The sequence below is a fragment of the Amblyomma maculatum genome, chromosome 5 (assembly GCF_055883805.1).
Source record: "Amblyomma maculatum isolate TAMU_Amacu chromosome 5, ASM5588380v1, whole genome shotgun sequence".
NCBI classification, from domain to species: Eukaryota; Metazoa; Arthropoda; class Arachnida; order Ixodida; family Ixodidae; genus Amblyomma; species Amblyomma maculatum.
In genome coordinates, this window is record NC_139348.1 from 149,420,471 (window position 1) to 149,437,941 (window position 17,471).

The window sequence follows — 17,471 nt, forward strand, 5'->3', positions numbered from 1 at the left end:
CTTGCTTACAGTCTCCCAAACACACCGAATCTGCTGCCTAAAATTTTTTTCGGCTAATCAATTGTAAGAAAATAGTGACACAAGCAATATTATATCGGTTTCCTCTGGATATAACAGAAGACAACGAGGTGGCTTTACAGAGCCATAATTACACGCATGAATTATTTTTTCCAGAACGAATAGACACTGGAATTATCTCACTAAAAATGGAGTAAGAAAATCTTCAGAAAAGTTTAAATCAACTTTCATTTTGCCACATTGTTTTGCACCACTACATTTTTGTGTTTTGTATTCACTTTCGCAGTCGTATTTCTCACAGTTAAGATATCCCTTCTGCTGTTTCAGGCATTCATTTATTTGTCATTACGCCTACCATGGTAAGGTTTTGTAAAATATCGAAGCATTAATAAATACAAATAGTATAAACACTTCACACTTCTTCCCTCTGCTCGTGGTTACCCGATACATCGATGCCAGCTTCTTTGTCCCCCAGGAGCACTGCGCTTCATTGTTGGCGGTGTGAAAAAGCTATTGAATATCGTCCTTAGGTGTTTTCTGGCGAACATCAGATGCCATTTCTCGAATGGAGTCACAAAAACATTACAAATGCGGTTCTATTCTTCTGCCAAAAGCCGATGAATGTTCTTGCGTGGCCCTTCGACGGCAGAGCTGCTGACGTCGTCCGCCGATATCGTGCATTGTCAAGCCGCTAGCCTTTCGCACTATCGGGCGGTCGAACAATTTGACCAATCATAATGCCCCGGACGCTTCGTATTTGTTGCCTTTTTCATTACCAGTAATCATTTACGGCACAATCCTGATTAAATTACCCAAACTATAACTGTGTGTGAAACGTATTGAATCAAATTACAAAATTACACAAATTGATTATTCACGAGTAATCATTTCAGGAAATCAATTACGTACAACTCTGATATGGTGTGAATGTCAGTTCGAAAGTTGCTGACCGTCAAGTTCGCGGCTTTTATGTCTTGCTGATGCTAGCTGCTATCCCGGAACCGGTTCGAAGAAGTATTGTCGCTGTTGACTTCTACTCTGCTACCCGTTGTCTCATTCCGTAACCCTGGCTCAGGTTACGGCTCAGGATGATGAGCCGTAACCACTACCGGATCAACGCAAATGGTGCCCTAAGTGAAGTGTCTGGCTACCCTCCTCCACGTCCCTTGGTGCTGATGCCGAACCCTTTCATACGTAGTTCTGTGTACTGCCGACTATGCCGTAATTATGATTTTGTCCTCCTTCTTGATAAAATTCTGCATCGGTGGCATTAAGTGTCTCGCACGAAAGACAAGAACTGGATATGTATGCTTTATATACACATGCGACAATTTACAGACCAACTGTCGCTCCCCGAGCGTCCTCCCTTTATGCAGATTGATTCAACATGGTCATGATCTTTAGATTTGATACTATAGAAATAATCCCAACTTTAATCATAATAAAAACTAAAGCGCAAAAAGACGAGCACACTAAAGGAAGAGACCACAGAGGACAAGCCCTTACAAGCAACAAAAGAGTTTTATTCCACGCTTAGAATATATAGGATTCACGACATCTACATTACGAAAAAGGCCACCAGGTAACAAGACCGAAAAGATGATTAGCCGTTGCTATCTAAAAAAGGAAGCGCTTTCCCAGTTAGCAGGATAGATGACTTGCTGACGCATGCTTCAGTCTTAGCGATATGGTACGCTTCCGCGATCTTTGTCCTCTGGTCAAGATGCGCAAAGATTATTTTAGTTTGCTCCAGGTGAACTCGGTAGGATTCAACTTGCTCGCGGTGCTTTATCACATGACTTGTAAAGTGCGTGCCAGTGCCATTTTCTAATGATCTGCGATTTTCAGCGAGGTGCGTGCTAATGCAGCGACCTGCTTGGCTGATATACACAGCCCCACATTTTACATGAATCAGGTACACCACATTACATAGGCAGGTGGTGAAAGTATTTTCAAGCCTAATGCCACACGTCTTGCGCGCAACAGTGTTTTGTTGTTTGGACTTATCCACCGCGCGACAAACTTTGCTGAGCTTGTTTAGAGCTGAAAATACAAAATCGACCTTATAGCGTGCCGTGACCTTTTTTAGCTCATAATACGCGATGAATATATGAAAGATTAGCCATTTTATTGCGCGGTCTCGCCTTCGTTTGCCTGTTTAATTTTTTTTTAATTTTCTGGGTCATCTTCTCCCATGCACCGGTAATGACAATGAGGATAGCCAGTGTTTACTGGCCGGAAAACCTGTGCATCTAGGCTGTCTTTTTCCATGTGATGAGAAGTCTTAAATAGTGCTGCTGTAATTCAGGACTGGGCTATCCCATTCTTCCTCAGATTTAAGTGTCCCGAGTTGAAGTGTAGCAGTGGTTTCTCATACCTTGGATTGTCAAACGTTGGATTGCCGATCAGCGAGAACATTGAGCACGTGTAACGAGTGCAAAGTAGCTTTGTCCTGCTAACTGCACTAGCATGAAAGGGCTTAGCGCGACAACATGCTTTGCGCTCTACAGGATATGGGAACAAAGGCCTCTGGAAAAGCGGCGTTGCGGTACTCTTCCCAGCTTCCACCTTGGCCACCACGAAAATCTCCCGCCGACGACAACAGGTCCCTTCTCTCCCTTCTCGCCGCCAGCGGTCCGTGTTTCCTTGCACTCGCCTTATTTGACACTCGCGTGCCACGTGGCCCGGTTGATTCCAATTCCAGCAAAGCCGGTCATCCAGATACCGCATTGTTTGGGGATCCCGCGTTTCACGAAGAGTTTGGGGACACCTTTTCCCTCTCTCTGCGCCGAAGCGGCCGTCGCGTCCTGCACAGCTTGTTAGCCCAGCGCTACGTCGCTGCGTAAACGCGTGGGAAACAAGAGAACGAGGAATAGCTGCGCATTTCGGTGGCCTTTCTGGCCCTACCGTCAATACGTCTGCGTTTCTGGCGCACAGCTCTGAGTCATGGCCTCCAGCTCGGGCGCATCGCGGTTAGCTTACTGCCCTGGGGTGTGGCTGGTAGCGTAATTCAGCGAGTAAGTCTGCCCGCACTACTCTCGCTTCCTTTGCAAGGGAGTCGAGGTTTACAGAACCACGTCCCCGCTAATACGGCTTGAAGCGCGGATGGCCCTGCCCGATCACACCTCAGTCCAGATCATGGTCGCTTGTCGCGGGATCTGCCCTTTTCTGGAGCTACTACCTTGCGCATATAGACTCGAGGAGGCTCTCCTCGGGTTGTCTGGGGCGTAATGCGAGCTCCACAGGCCTCCGGCGCTCAAAATCAGGCGGCAGAAGCATGGTAGGCCGGTGGGCGGCGTCTCCATCGCGCCGCGCTCTGCACATGTGCCACGGGCAGCACCACTCCTAGCACCAAGTCGTCTGGGGAACCCAGTGTAGTCTGATGATCCTTGAGTTCTTGCCAAAAAATCGTGGACTGACTATGCTGCCGTATAGCCGGAAAAGGAGGGGACCTCGACATTTATCCGGGCCTGGTTGGTGCCAGCCACCAAACCGAGCTAGCAGGTTAAGGCCGAGAGCATGTCCCTCATCTGTCGCATTAGTGCGGCCGCGTCAGAAAGCAGCGAATGCAAGAAACCGTGCTTAAGGCTGCCTGGCGTAGCCGAGGGAGGAGTAGGACCGGGCCGCTGCCGGAAGTACTAGCGGATGAGCCCACAGCCGCGCTGTGACCCCTGGAAAGTGAGCGCTGCCGGAGACAGACCTAAAAGACCTTCCCCACCAAGCCTGATGCCTTCGTGATGCCTGACGCATCTGTGAACAGAGCTGCTTGCTGCGCCTGATTCGCTGCTCTCCTAAACACGTGCGCATGCGGTCTACCAGAACCGGACATGTCATCATTGGACGCTGACCCGGCCTCTTACACTGCCTCCAGATGCTGCCGGACCCGGGTGATTCTTAACGGAGGTTCTACCGTGCGAATCACGTGACCTTCCAACTTCGTTTATTTGTTCGCATTTACTTTTGAGCGTGCAGCACCACCTCATGTAATAACGTTGTACTATACATCTAAAAAGATTATTACTTTTACTTCAAAACTCGTCGCCGCATCTCGACTAGGATCTTTCAAATGATTGTTTTTATTTGCTTTTGAGCGCGTAGCTCAATCTTCAGCTCTGTACTATACGTTTAAAAAGAATGACGTTTTTAATGTGGATGCTTGGGCGAGTTGGTGTTCCATTCTAGATCCGCCGCGCCCGTATGTGTTTTGTTTGTGTCCCCTCTAACACCCGGAGCCATTGCGCTGTATGAAGGAATTTTGTTTACCTCAAAACTCGTCGCGGCAACTCGTCTGGGCTAAGGAAAGGGAGACATGCCACTTAGGTTATTGTAGCCGTGACCGTGGCAGGGGCAGTTTCACATCCGGTGTACACATTCGCAGTTAACGTAAGGAGGGGGAGAAATAAACTTTTTTTTCCAACAGAAATAGTGCGCTGCTAGTTGCACATGTCCGCATGACAAGGAAATGTAAGCACATCTAACATCACTGTGATGAAGCAACTTCATTTGGACAAACTGTTCATCCAGAAATCGTAGCAAAAATCCACCAGCTTGTGAGAAAGCCACATCATTGCAGGAAGTAAGGAAGTGCATGAGGTACTATGTAGAACATGTTATGTTTGCAAAAAAAGAAAAACCTGATATCACCTGCCGAGCGTTCTATCCGACAAGCAAAGATATACTAAATCACATTCATTATGCACCTAAAAAGCAAAGGTCAAGTAACATCGGTCAAGATGTGGAAGCAATGGTTGAGGCTCTTCAGAGTAGTAGCACAGGTGACAATGTCGAGTTCCAACCATACCACAAAAGAGTTAATTCCGAAATTTTAAACTAAGTTGGAGGCAGTTGCAAAGGAATATAAACAGGCAGTATTATTTTGCTACCAGTAATGTTTTATGAAGGATTTGCTTTTAAAATATGGGCAGAGTGTCGTTTGTTTAGGTTCCACCAACAAGTTAACAGACTATACGCTGTCTCTTTTTTTCATAGTAGTTCCCATATCGAGTTCGTCGGCTTTACCCAAGTCACAACTTCTTCACTCATTTCTCTGTCCATGGTTCAGAAATCCGATATGGAGGTGGAAAAAACTAGACTTGTGATAGGTGGTCCTGTGCATACTGTTCCTTCTTAAACATAGGGGTATGTAGTGTGTGCATAAGCAGCTAAGCGGCACCACTGCTTCCCTGGCTATATATTTGTGTTCGATAAAGCCTGGGGGTCTTTTGCCTGCTTAGTAGCATAACATCTCGTTCGGCGTTCATGCCTGCAGAGGCACATCCCCCTATAGACATGACTCCTCAGGCGTTTCTATAGATTAATCGCTTTCGTCAGCAATCAGAAAAACAATTGTTTCCACATACTGCTTGTCGCTCATAACGTGAGTATACTGAATTCATGATGCGGTCACTTACTGGAGATCAGTGTTGTGCCCTTTAACGTTATTGTTTTAACACCCCTAGTTAGCATAATAAGCAGCACCCTCTTGACGTTTCAGAAGTGAAATACTATTTCTCGTCATGTAAAAATGTACACAAAATCAGGAAACGTCAGTGCAAAAGTTACGTCCACTGCTTTCATGGTTTTGATTGGTGTTTGATTCAATAGGAAAGCCTCACAATTCGTGACCGATTCGAATCGAAAAATTACTATTTGTTCATACTATCGCAAACATGTAGCCTTGAAGGCATGTAGTCTTCACTCACGTAAGCAATATTGTAGGACGCATGAAATGGAGCTGACGTCACGACCCTATCGACCAGAGGTTGGCGCAACGTAGTTTTCCGCTCAACTGGACGCTGAATACTATAGCGTGAATCATAGCAGCAAAAAGTCCTCCATGAAAATACATATTCAGCTGCAAGACCACGATTTCATATGCGATGTAAATGAAGACAGCAGAATAACGCGATGGTAGGACCAGCAAAATTACAGTCACACTGACACCTACCAGCGCAATGAACACCTGACCGGTTCGCCAGCTTAAAGCCAACCCGGAAAACAAATCTACAGAAAAATAAACAAATTTTCCAAAGATGAGGGAAAGAGTAGGTGTAGCACCGCTGTCTGTGTGGCAATAAAATTTAATGTGTTTTATAATTTTATCTTTTAGTTTTTCATGCACATCTGAGCTAGGCGCTCTATTTTTGAACAGAAGTTTGATTTGCTGCTTTGCTGTAGGCAGCCTCCCCATATTACCTCAGCCAGTGACTGCCATCATGGGTACCAACAGCGGCAAGGCATCACGCGTGTGTAAGGACAGCAGTAACAACCCCTAAAAAAGGAAGCCTTTTGAACACTCTGGATAAGGATTTCAATATAAAGCTTTTCATGCGTCATCACCTTTCTCTCTTAGTTCTTCTTGCGCTGGCACTGCACAATGGGAACTGAGTATGTTGCACAAGGACAAAAAGGCTCACAATAGCATTAGCCAAGGCCTAGGCCACACATGACGAAGAGTGTACGTCACTGCTTCCTAAAAGATTATTAAGCGGAGTAGCACCAGCGAAATGTATTTTAGTTATTTTCACACAAGGTCTCTTTTTCTCGCATATGTTGTTTGCTTCTTTCTTCGTGTCGTGCAATGTTGATTAAGACGGAGAGAGTGACGTCTTTGAAAAAGCATCTGCAGTAGCGACTTCGTCATTAAAATGGGGCAATACATCTGTAGACACTAATTTCATTCTTTCATAAGTATTTTTTCGACACCCTGTTTGCATGCACAGGCACATTTCTCACAGTGCATTGTGGAGATAGATGTTTATCGATGAAAAACGATCTTAATATCAGATGTTTGTGCCTTGCTTGTACATGGAAGCATGGCATTACTTCCACTGGGCTATCCCTGATGTATCAGCCCGTCGTTATTGGGCGCGGGATATGGCTGCTCTCTGCATTTTTTTAACTCAATGGATTGAGGCCTGGCGGAAAGAAGAAGTAAGAAAATATAATTGTCAATCCAAAACTACCATTTGGTTTGAATTCTGCTCTTAACGTGAACCACCAATAACTCATACGTTAAGCCATATTTCGTCCTTGCTACTGTCTTCTGCCTTGTCTCCTACGTTGAGACTTTCCAGCCCAGTCCCTACTAGTTAAAGAAGGTAAATTTTCCTTCTAACTAGCATGGTTTGTATACAGTTTGCCCCATTCTTTGCTAGATAGGCAGCGTATTTAACGCAAAGTGTAGACTTTAATGTTGTTTAGGTATACTTGCGCATCCTATACCTACGTGTTACGTACCTCTTGAGCTGTAAAAGGCCCGAAAACGTGTCCAGAAGCGGCGGGCGTAAAAATAAAGTGTAATGTAAATGTTTTGTAGTGTCTATTCTTAACGTGAGAGACGTCACACATAAATTGTACTCAGTCTGTACCGATATGCTATGAGTTGTGATTTGATAGATTTGGTGCATTCATTGGAAAGAAAACATTTTAAAATGTAGAGATTCTTGAAACATGACATGAAGGTCTCACCACAAGTAACCGATTTCGCAATGTAAATGCGATGCTTCTATAGCTTTATTTGGGCGTGTATCTCAGAGGTCAGGCTATATCGCTATTGACTTCCAAGCCGTGCTCAGCGTGAAGAAAGATTCATTTCATTTCACAACAGTGAATTAACTGGATGATAGAACATATGCTAGAATTCTTGCATGGCGGCAACAAGACGTTTGTGAACAAAACAAAAAAGGAAAGAGGAGGTGTTCGTTTTGTAGCCATGAAACTTTGGATTAAGAATTCGTGTCACGAACCGAGGTTTTCTACTACGCTTTTAAAGCACCGAATTTATTTTTTTTTTTAGTTTTTATCTTCAAAGTACCGATGATGCTCCTAGCGAAGCCTTCGTGGGCGCAAATGTGCGATGAACCAGCAGTTGGCGGCTAACAATTATCTACCGGGAAATAAATTTGCCCATTTCTTCTAGCACTACGGCATCCGTGGTTGCCATGTAGGATAATCGAGTTTTCTTTGCTACGTAAGAGTACTCTGTTTTGGCTGTTTCCAGCACTTTCACACATGTACCAAACGGGGATTCACAGCCATTGGGAAGCCAACACTAAATTAGTGTTAAATTTATGCGCTGACGTGATGACGGCAAAGCTGTAGGATATAATTGAAGAGTTCATGGTAATGCTCGCTATTGCTTCTGATTTATATACTGTGTTGCCAGGGGGCCAGTGGGACCGGTGCACTGTGTTAAAGGAGACTCACTAGCGCCTACATAAAAATGGAAGGTACGGGGTGGGATCGGGATGTGTTGAGCGGTCACAACCTTAGTAAAATGTAGCCATATTGTCACGTTAGTGAAAAGACGTGTAGAAAGCCGCAGAGCTGGTAATGCAGAGAGCTGGTATCAGCGTTTCCTAAGAACGTCCGGTCTGATAGCAAGACTCGTCATTTCCAGCTTGGCTTCGTTGTCTTCTTCACACTGGCATAAATATATCACGCACTTTTATAAAATCTTTGCTTGGTTTACAACTACAGGTTTGCACCCAGGAAGCACCTAAGAGGGCCGCGCAATCCGCCGGCAGCCATGACTGACCACATACCGCAAACCTGCACAGGTTTGCGGGATTTCTTTTTCAAATCCATTTCTGCAGGTCTCCCATGACAGACGTTTGCTCAAACTAACTCACCAGACCATTCACTCTGATGTTATTCCTTGGGTGAACGCTTTTCTTGCATGTGGATTCAAGTTCATCTTTGTCAATATCATCTTTCTTGTTGCTCTCCTGTTTTGTACGGTGTCCCCAATGGAAGCGCTCTGGGTCCATTACTTTTTCTAACCATCATTGTCTTACCTGCTTGCGTATCATCCAGGACCAGATTACTTCCAGATTACTTGCAGATCGATGGGGGCTCTCACCGCCAAACTTTAGAAACTGATCCTGATTCCATTAACAATGTTCTGCTGGTTAACTGCCATTTTACGTCTGAACAAAACTTGCCTTTGCCTTCTTAATCTCCCAAGTCATACCTTACCCTATATTTAATAGTCCGGCTCAACTTTCTACTATCTGGAAGTATCTGGTTCTTTGCACTCAGTCATATTTAGCATGGAATTACCACATCAACCATATTCTGTCAGCAACTAACCACTCATTTGGTCTTCTAAAGCTTACCCTCAATCAAACAAGCCCCTTCTCAGCTCGGAAAACTAGCATATATTACCTAAATAAGGCCTAACATCGGGTACTTATCAGTAATCTGGGACCCGGATTAAGCATACCGCAAAACCATGCTGTCAGATCAATATTTTCAGATTAGTGCTCATCATACCAGCTTCATTCTCTTCTTTGTTTCTCTTTGTACTTTGTTCTCTTCTATAAAATTGAGCACCATGGTTTGCCCCATGGCAATTTCTTCCATTCATCGGAATTATTTTCCACTCCGCGATCACCAATTCAAATTTAAAAACATTTCATGGCAGACTTCTTTTGCAAAATGATTTATATGTCGTTCCAAAGTCGACTGGAATAAGCTACCCCACTTAGCTACAAAAAGTAACTTCAACAAGTTTCAGGACCTCACAACACAAATATCTTTCAAGCATTCATCATGGCTTCTTCTAATTATTCATTTAGGTCTATTGTTTTTTAACGTACAATTTTCTTATTCATTTAATATACTCTTTATTGAGTATATTCTGGAATAATTTTTTATGTTACTAATTTCATGCGTTCCCTTTTTTGCTCTCCTTTGTTGTTGTTTGGTTTCCCTGTCAAGCACTTTGTTTCGGTCCGTCATCCTTAAACATAACGGCCACGCGCTGATAGTGGCTGGCCTTTCTCTTCCACCGAACTGCAAATTGAAAGATTATGCATGACGTACCGCATTACTGCTTGCAGTTTGAACTGAGTGCTGGTGATACTCCTGACCTCATTGCTTACATCGCTTCTGTATCGGCGTCTGTTGCGGCGGATCTGTTGCGGTCAGTTCCGGTTTGTTACGAAAAAAAAAATGCAAAAATGCGTCAGATTTCCTCAGCTGCCCGATTTTAGAAAATGTGTTTTTCTTCATTTCAAAAAACAGATACTGTATATTCCTGTTCACGGAACAAACTCCCCATTAGAGAACAACCACAGAACTGCTAACATAAAACCCATTTTAGCGAGATTTATAATTTGCGTGGTAATTAAACCCGTTTTGCAGGCTACCGTTTCTACCGGCACAGAGAGAGTTTTCTTGCAAAGATACTTTTCTATTTTTAACCAACAATTCTGATATCACTTTAATGTTTGAAACATCCTGTGCTTTAACAAGGTGCATGCTAAATAGTGATATCGAAAAGAACTTTGCTGATACCCTTGACCTTTTTAGCATGCCTAATGTGAGCGCGCGCCGATTCCACTGCCGCGTTTCATAAATTTACATCAGCTGTGAACGGTATAGCAATTCATGCAATCCGTCTCTTCCTCAAGAAAATTCGCTTTATTAAGAGAGCAACGTGGCACATGGCGTGTTATAGAACTCGAAGGAACGAGCAGTTGAGTGGCAAGACTAACCGAAGTGGAAAGCATCAAGGTTTATTTGTTCTGCTGGTTATTGCGCTGTTTTTCTCTGTAAGTACGTTCTATACCGTTATATACCTTTGCAAATAGTTATTTGCTTGTTGCCAGTTCTACTCGTTTCAATCGTCGTACAATAATCAATTATGATTTGAGAAACAGCTCTTTACCCTGTAGGCTTTATTTCGCGTCTCCTATGAGTATCTAGAAAAGATAGGCAAAAAGGAATGCATTCCATAAACAGCACTTATGCTGCCATGAAGTTTGGCTTCTGGAAGAAAATCGTGGCAGTGCCTGCGTAATCAATACAGCTAAAAAAAAGGAAATGCTTGCACTAAATTTCAATTTGTTTTTATATGGTGATCGAAATGTTATATTTTGAAGTCGACGAAATGGTCAGGAAAACTAGTTATGCTTTTTCATGGTCTGTATTCTTTATCAACGACCCCTTTAAATAAAGCAGCCACAGCAGAAGCAGCAGTACGCTCCCAGTAAGTGCACAAAATGGGCGATTCTGTAAAGCCAGCGGAGTTTGAGATACGAGGTTTCCAATTGGTAACGAATAAATCTCTCTCTCTCTCTCACACACACACACACACACACACATACAGACACGCTATATCTATATATATATATATTAGGTAGAGGTATAAAAATATTCAAAACTTCATCCTCCAGAAACACCCAATTTTATAGGAAGTTTAAGGAAAAATACTGCTTGGTGCCGTAATAATGATTACCATTCGACCCCTTATAAGTGTCGCTTGGCTCAACAGTAAAAAAATATATCAAATTCAGCTTGTTCCTATCCTTCCGCAGATTATGTTAAGGTCGAAGTGTTTCTTGCATTATTCATGCCATAAACGTAGAAGCATCGCCGGAAAACGTCCTTCGCGCTGGCATTTAAAGAAAAAAATATGTCAACAAAAATTTGAACCACTTTTCTTCCGATTAACAGCTGAGCGCGAAAATCGCTGCTCCGAACCGGGCCCATGAGAAACATATCGCAGTCCTTCTTCTCTAGCGTAAGGATGATAATAGCGATGACAATGGCAGTGGGGTTAGTGGTACTCCTAATATATTAGTAGGGATGGCAGTGACAGTACATTTAGGTGATCACGATGGTGACTATAGCAATAGGGATGATGATGACGATAGTAGCGATAACAATGTCTATGCAGCTAATAAGAACAGTCCTCGAAAGTGGCTTTCACCATTTCTTGCCCTTAAGCAGACTTAATCACATTGCTGTAATTTTATTCCGAGTTTACTATGACCACATAAATTGCATTACAAAAGTAAACAAGTCCATATCGACTAAGAACATATTATTTGCTGATTACGAGACACTCAAGTATAGCACATCACATCACCATATTTTCTTTGAAGACCCCTTTTGGGGCTGTTACACAAGGGGGGGGGGGGGGGGGAGATACCTGTATTCTTAGAATACAGGTATCGAGATCACTTGTAAATTTTTAGCACAGCGTAGCATAGCAATATTGTGGGGAAGGCCGTTCCAGACAGCTTCTGGAAAAAAAGAGATAGCAAAAACGGTGGTGCGGCCACGTGGACGCGAATTTTAAAGAGAATTACCGATGTGATGTGATCTGAGTTGTGGGAGTGCGTAAATGTATGGTTCTTTTTACAGTGGTGAATAAAAAACCTTTTGCAACAAGACAAGACTGACTATACCAAAGCGATTAAAAAAGATTAGGCCGACCTCAGTGTGATTTTAGGGGCGATATGTTCATTTCTGATTACTATGAGAAGGGAATTATTCTCGTGGGTCTGTTTTGAACACCTTCGATAGTATTTGTTAATTATGCTTTTTAGGGTTCCAGATGGGTGATGCGTACTCCAGTTTTGTTCTTATGAATGAGATGTATCGTTGTAGTCTGACGTGTTGAGGGCTTCCCACGGGTGACGTTTTAAGAAACGGTGTTTTAGTAGCAGATGATATCAGGTTACTCACGTGCAAACACCAACATAAATAATGAGAAATGGTAGCACCTAACTATTTATTTAATCGATTGAGTCAACTACGGTGTTAAAAACTGAATTTGAAAACAATAGGGTTGCGATGGCAGTGGAAGGACATGCACGTATATTGGTTAGAGTACACTATCTTCTTCAACTGCAAGGACTAGTCCCTCACGTGGGGTAGGTCTGCCTGAAGGAACCCTTGGCCAGGAAGGTTAGTCACTGAGCGATAAATGACACATTCATCGGTGAACAAGCAGATGCGACAGAAGCGCTGGTGCTAAGTAGTTAAGGTATACATAATCAATAACAAATGATCTAGAACGAAACCCTGTGGGACGCCTGTGGTGACTGGAAGAGGGTTGGAGGGTTGGTTAACAATGATGACTGACTGAGAGCGATGCGTGTGGAAATCTTTATTCCACGTATTTATGTTCGGATGTAGCTTCAATTGAGAAAGTTTGAGAATGAAGCGTTGATGAGGTACTTTTTCGAATGCCTTAGCGGAGCCTAAAAAAAATGGAGTGAGTTTTATATTAATGCGAATGTTTCTCTGAATGTAATGCAAGAAAACGGCTTGTTGAGTTTTGTTGTGATGGATGAAAGTTACTTTAATATAAGAATTGCATAATTTTGGAGCAAATGTTATGTTTCATAAGTTTGCACGGTACGCTTCTTAATGAAATGGGAAGATACTTAAGCGTTTATTCATTAATACCGGTCTTGTGAACGTGAACAACCTTTTCCATTTTCCAGTCGTCTGTTTCAAAGAATGACTCAGTTAAGAACCTTAAGCTATGCTGGTCTAGTCGAATTGACTAACCATTCATGGAAATAACTGCACGTTTGCGCGCATTACACACAATCGTATAGACTCTCACTAATATTCGTAAAATCTTTCAGGAACAAAGAAAAACAATGAAGACCGTCCTATGGATATCTACTTTTGTATTCACAGGTATATTGAAAAATTTTCTTGATGTGTTTCTTATTAAAGTTTAAAGTTGTCTTTCATGTTCCATCCGCAGAACGCTCTATTTTATCTTCAACAAATTAAACAGAGACTACGCGGTTTTATAGATGGCGTCCACAAATAGCTTCAACACATCCAAGACTGCGCAATGAAGAAGAAAATGCGCATAATTAGGTTGACAGGGACCCCTCAAAGCACAGTCAGTTTATAGCATGAAGAAACCGCTTGAAAAGTTAAATCTTAGACGAAACTATAGTCGACAGGTTGAAAGTACGTTTATAACTTTTTTATTGTTATGAAGACATTTCAAAATGACATTTTCAGGAACAAGTTTTCTAAAACATGCTATGCACGTGGTAGTGATTGTGAGCTACGGCAAAAGTGTAACGGAGGAAGGAAAGTATAGGAAAGTTCCTTTTTACCAAAAAAGCTTAGTGCGAACACTAGTTCAAAACGTTTCTTCGTAGAACTGTTGAGGTTTTTCATTGCGGCACCCCCCCCCCCCCCCCCCCCCCGTTCCTTTGCTCACTTCTCCAATTTCTTGGCAATAACGCAGTATCAGCGCAAACCCAAACGTGCCGATATTGTTCTCAATAAAGACATTGCGCGTACCGGTTTTCGACGCTGTGTTCTGAATAACTGGCGCTTGGCACTACATTTGTACGGAAGCTCAAGGGATAATTAGAATTCTAGCTCCCCAGAGCACATTTGAACAGCTTTCTCATATGTACAGGGGCAGTATTGTCGCCACTTAAAGCAGTAAGTACTGCGCCGCAGCGATTCTGCAAGATTTTACCCTGTCAAAACTAATAATGTGATCTCAGTGTTGTTGCGGGGCATGGTAGGAAATTTGAAATTAAAAGTCAAACACTGCTGGTTTAAAATGTTTTACAGAAGGGACGTTAATTTTGCGCAATTATTAAGTGTTTATGCTTCAGGTTTGGCGTCCCCAAAAATTCTCTACATGACTTCGTCGTAACTGAAAGAGTTACCAAAAACGAATGATAGTACTAGAAAGAGGATAAAAAAAAAGTGCCGTCTGTGAAATCGTATGGGTTAAATAGAGTAATTAGGTAATTAGTGCAAAAAACCAAATCAGACTTCGAAATAGCCAGGGAGAGTAAAGGCGACGGATGTAACGGCGCACTTCCGGTCACGTGATGAGTGGTATGGTCACGTGACGTGTGGGAAGGTCATATGACCGGAATTGTTACTTGTCTGCGTGTGTGTCAAGTGAGAAAAAAGCCAAAACTAAAATCTGTAAAATTCATCAGAAAATGGGTAAAGTGTAATGGAAGTAAAGAGGAAAAAGCAATTTGCCCAATTTCTCACGTTAAAGGAAAAAGAAATAAGAAATACAGGGTCTCTCATATGTCTCCTAAGAGAAGAATGGCGAAAGACTACCCTTCCTCTCCTATCATTTGCCTTTCAACGTTTGCTTATTATCGGCGTTCGTCGCAGTGCTGCATAAAATTATAATTGGTATACAGAAAAGGAACGGCGAAGTATCTGCCACACTTTCTCCGTCAAGTGTGTTTGGATAGTACGCTATCGTTCCTGTCGCGTGGCGATCCTTGGCGTGCGTTCAAGTGTGGGATAACAGATGGTATAGGAGCGCTAGACAAGGACGCGTCTCGCGGAATATGACAGATCTCGCACACGGAATTTCGTTCCGTGAGCCTAGAATGGCTTTCACTTTAATACATGCCCAGCTTGCATAAGCACTTTGCACCACAGTGATATCTAATGTTTTTAAACACATCTGTACTTCATAACCTGAACCATCAATCACTAGGCAAGAGGTACACACATGTTCCATTTGTTAATGGTGAATTGCAGTTTTTAAGACAGGCAAGTCGATAAAAACAGTCAATGAATTTCGCAATTCAACACGAGATTAGAAACTGAGAATTTTCAAAATCATTATTTTGATGTTAGTTTTCAATATTTCAGCATTTCTACTCGTGGCAGACGTGCCAGGCGCGGCTATGACGTGTGGAGAACCATCTGAAGGCTGCGCGCATCCAACTATTGAAAACAATGTCACAGTCTACTTTCATAACTACACCACGAAGATGTGCTACAGCGTCCAAACTAACGACTGCGAGGGCTACGGATGGAGCACCGTGATTCAATGTTTAAACGGCTGTCGCATCGTGGGATGACTTTTGTGATTGCCATTTGCTGAAATATAGCAACACCTCAAAAACGCAGTAAGAGGGAGGAGAAACAATTTATTTAAAATGAAATGATCTGGGAAGGGAAGTGCGTATGGTTGTAGAGCTGAGTGGCAGACCCTATTCCGGGACGCCATTGGCCGCCGCCGCTGCCCGAGGTTTCTGGACTAGGGCACGATGGGTCTCCAGGTCCGAGCTGGACAGGGCCGCCTCCTAGCCTTCCCTAGTTGGCTGTTTTATAGCTTTTATTTTTGTATTTTGCTAGCAGGCCCACACTATGTGGTATAGGTCAGCATACTGCCAACAGAATTTGTACCTACCCGTGAATATAGGGTTATGTGTTTTATTATCGCGGGATTTAGAAAACATCCGGTTTGGAGCCGTCTAAGGTGGCACTCCTCAGATCTGTCGAGACCTTTGGCTGGTCCTGGGAGTGCCCTCCTGCAGAGGCATAAATAATTTGTAATGTCCGCATAAATTATCAGTGAGATTGGTATGGTTGCCTTGGTAGAACCGGAGGATTGAGCTGAACTCCTGGGGAGGAACGCTCGGGCAGCCGCGTGAGCGGTAGCGTTCCCTTCCAGCCCCTGGTGACCGCTCACCCATATAACCTGTTTTTTACTAGTAGCCGAATCTGAATTTTTCGTATGTGCCAATAATATTCGGCGGGCGAGTGGCGCTATCCTACCCCGCACGTAATTTCGGCAGGCCTGTTGCGAGTCCGACATTATTTATGCTGTGTCGCAGTGGGTGACGGCCAGAGCAATCGCCACTTCCTCCAACATTAGCGCGTGTTAGTTTTTACTGAGAGCCCGTTCATCTGCCTTCCTTCGTGCACAACAGCGATGGTGCAGATGCCATCCTCGGTGCGACCCGTTTCATCCACGCAATATGTGCCTGTCTTGCTGTCATAGGTAAATATGACCTATTTTTTTCTTACCCGCTAAGTGTGCGAATTTCTGATGGAAAGCTATTAAACATATACGGTGGGTGGCGGTGAAAACGTTTATTAAAAGAAGAGAGTTACATGAAGGTTGCCCTGGGGTCAGGCTTACTGTTCTCTTTTCTCTAATGGAGGTCAAGGTTTCTCAGAAAAATATCTCGCTCATGCTTCTGTGTATCATATACCACAGAAGACGGAGCATACCATGCAACTAAAAAACGCATTGCTAAGGACAAGCAATGCGAAGCATTTAGAAAGAATCATCTCCTAGACTGCGATCCTCTGCAAATATATCCCCGCAAATATATTTGGCGAAACCTAAAGGGGCATTATATTCGCAAGTTTTATTTACAGTTACATAACTTATCTCTCCTGATCACTCTCATTATGTCTGAATAATTTTAGACTGTGAGGTCCATTCTTCTATCTGCAGCTCTGAAAGTCACTTGGCGCCGCAAATATGACTTTGAGTCGAAGGGTGCTGTAGAGGAGGGCTCCCGAAATTTCGGCCACGTGGTTTTCATTCACTGCCCACATGACTATAGGCGGGGGTTTAACAACTGCGTTGAGGGCAGTTGGTTGCTCAGGCTCACCATGGATGGTATGTCCGCCTTACCGCGTGTTTCCACATTTCGGCACAAACGTCAGGCTGATATGAGTCATGCCTTATAGAACTCACGTTCGAATAACATGCGCGAAGCTACCATGAAATCAGCAAGAACGAAGCCTGTGCTGGCAACGCCTGCAATCTTAGCAATGTCGTTTAGTCTCATGACGACGCGAATGACGACGACTAGTTACTCCACAGGCATGTCATCTGCCAGCTTCTACTTGCCATGAATGTGCCCGACATATTTCACTCACAATGCCGA

At 43.4% G+C, this 17,471-nt stretch overlaps 1 long non-coding RNA gene across 1 annotated transcript; it reads left to right on the forward strand.

Moving 5' to 3' along the window:
* The first annotated feature begins 10,416 nt into the window (after positions 1–10,416).
* Positions 10,417–15,692, forward strand: LOC146189924 (uncharacterized). The gene is made up of 3 exons (XR_014707323.1): positions 10,417–10,577; positions 13,410–13,464; positions 15,433–15,692. It is a non-coding gene; the product is annotated as an uncharacterized LOC146189924 (long non-coding RNA).
* Positions 15,693–17,471: the final 1,779 nt, after the last annotated feature.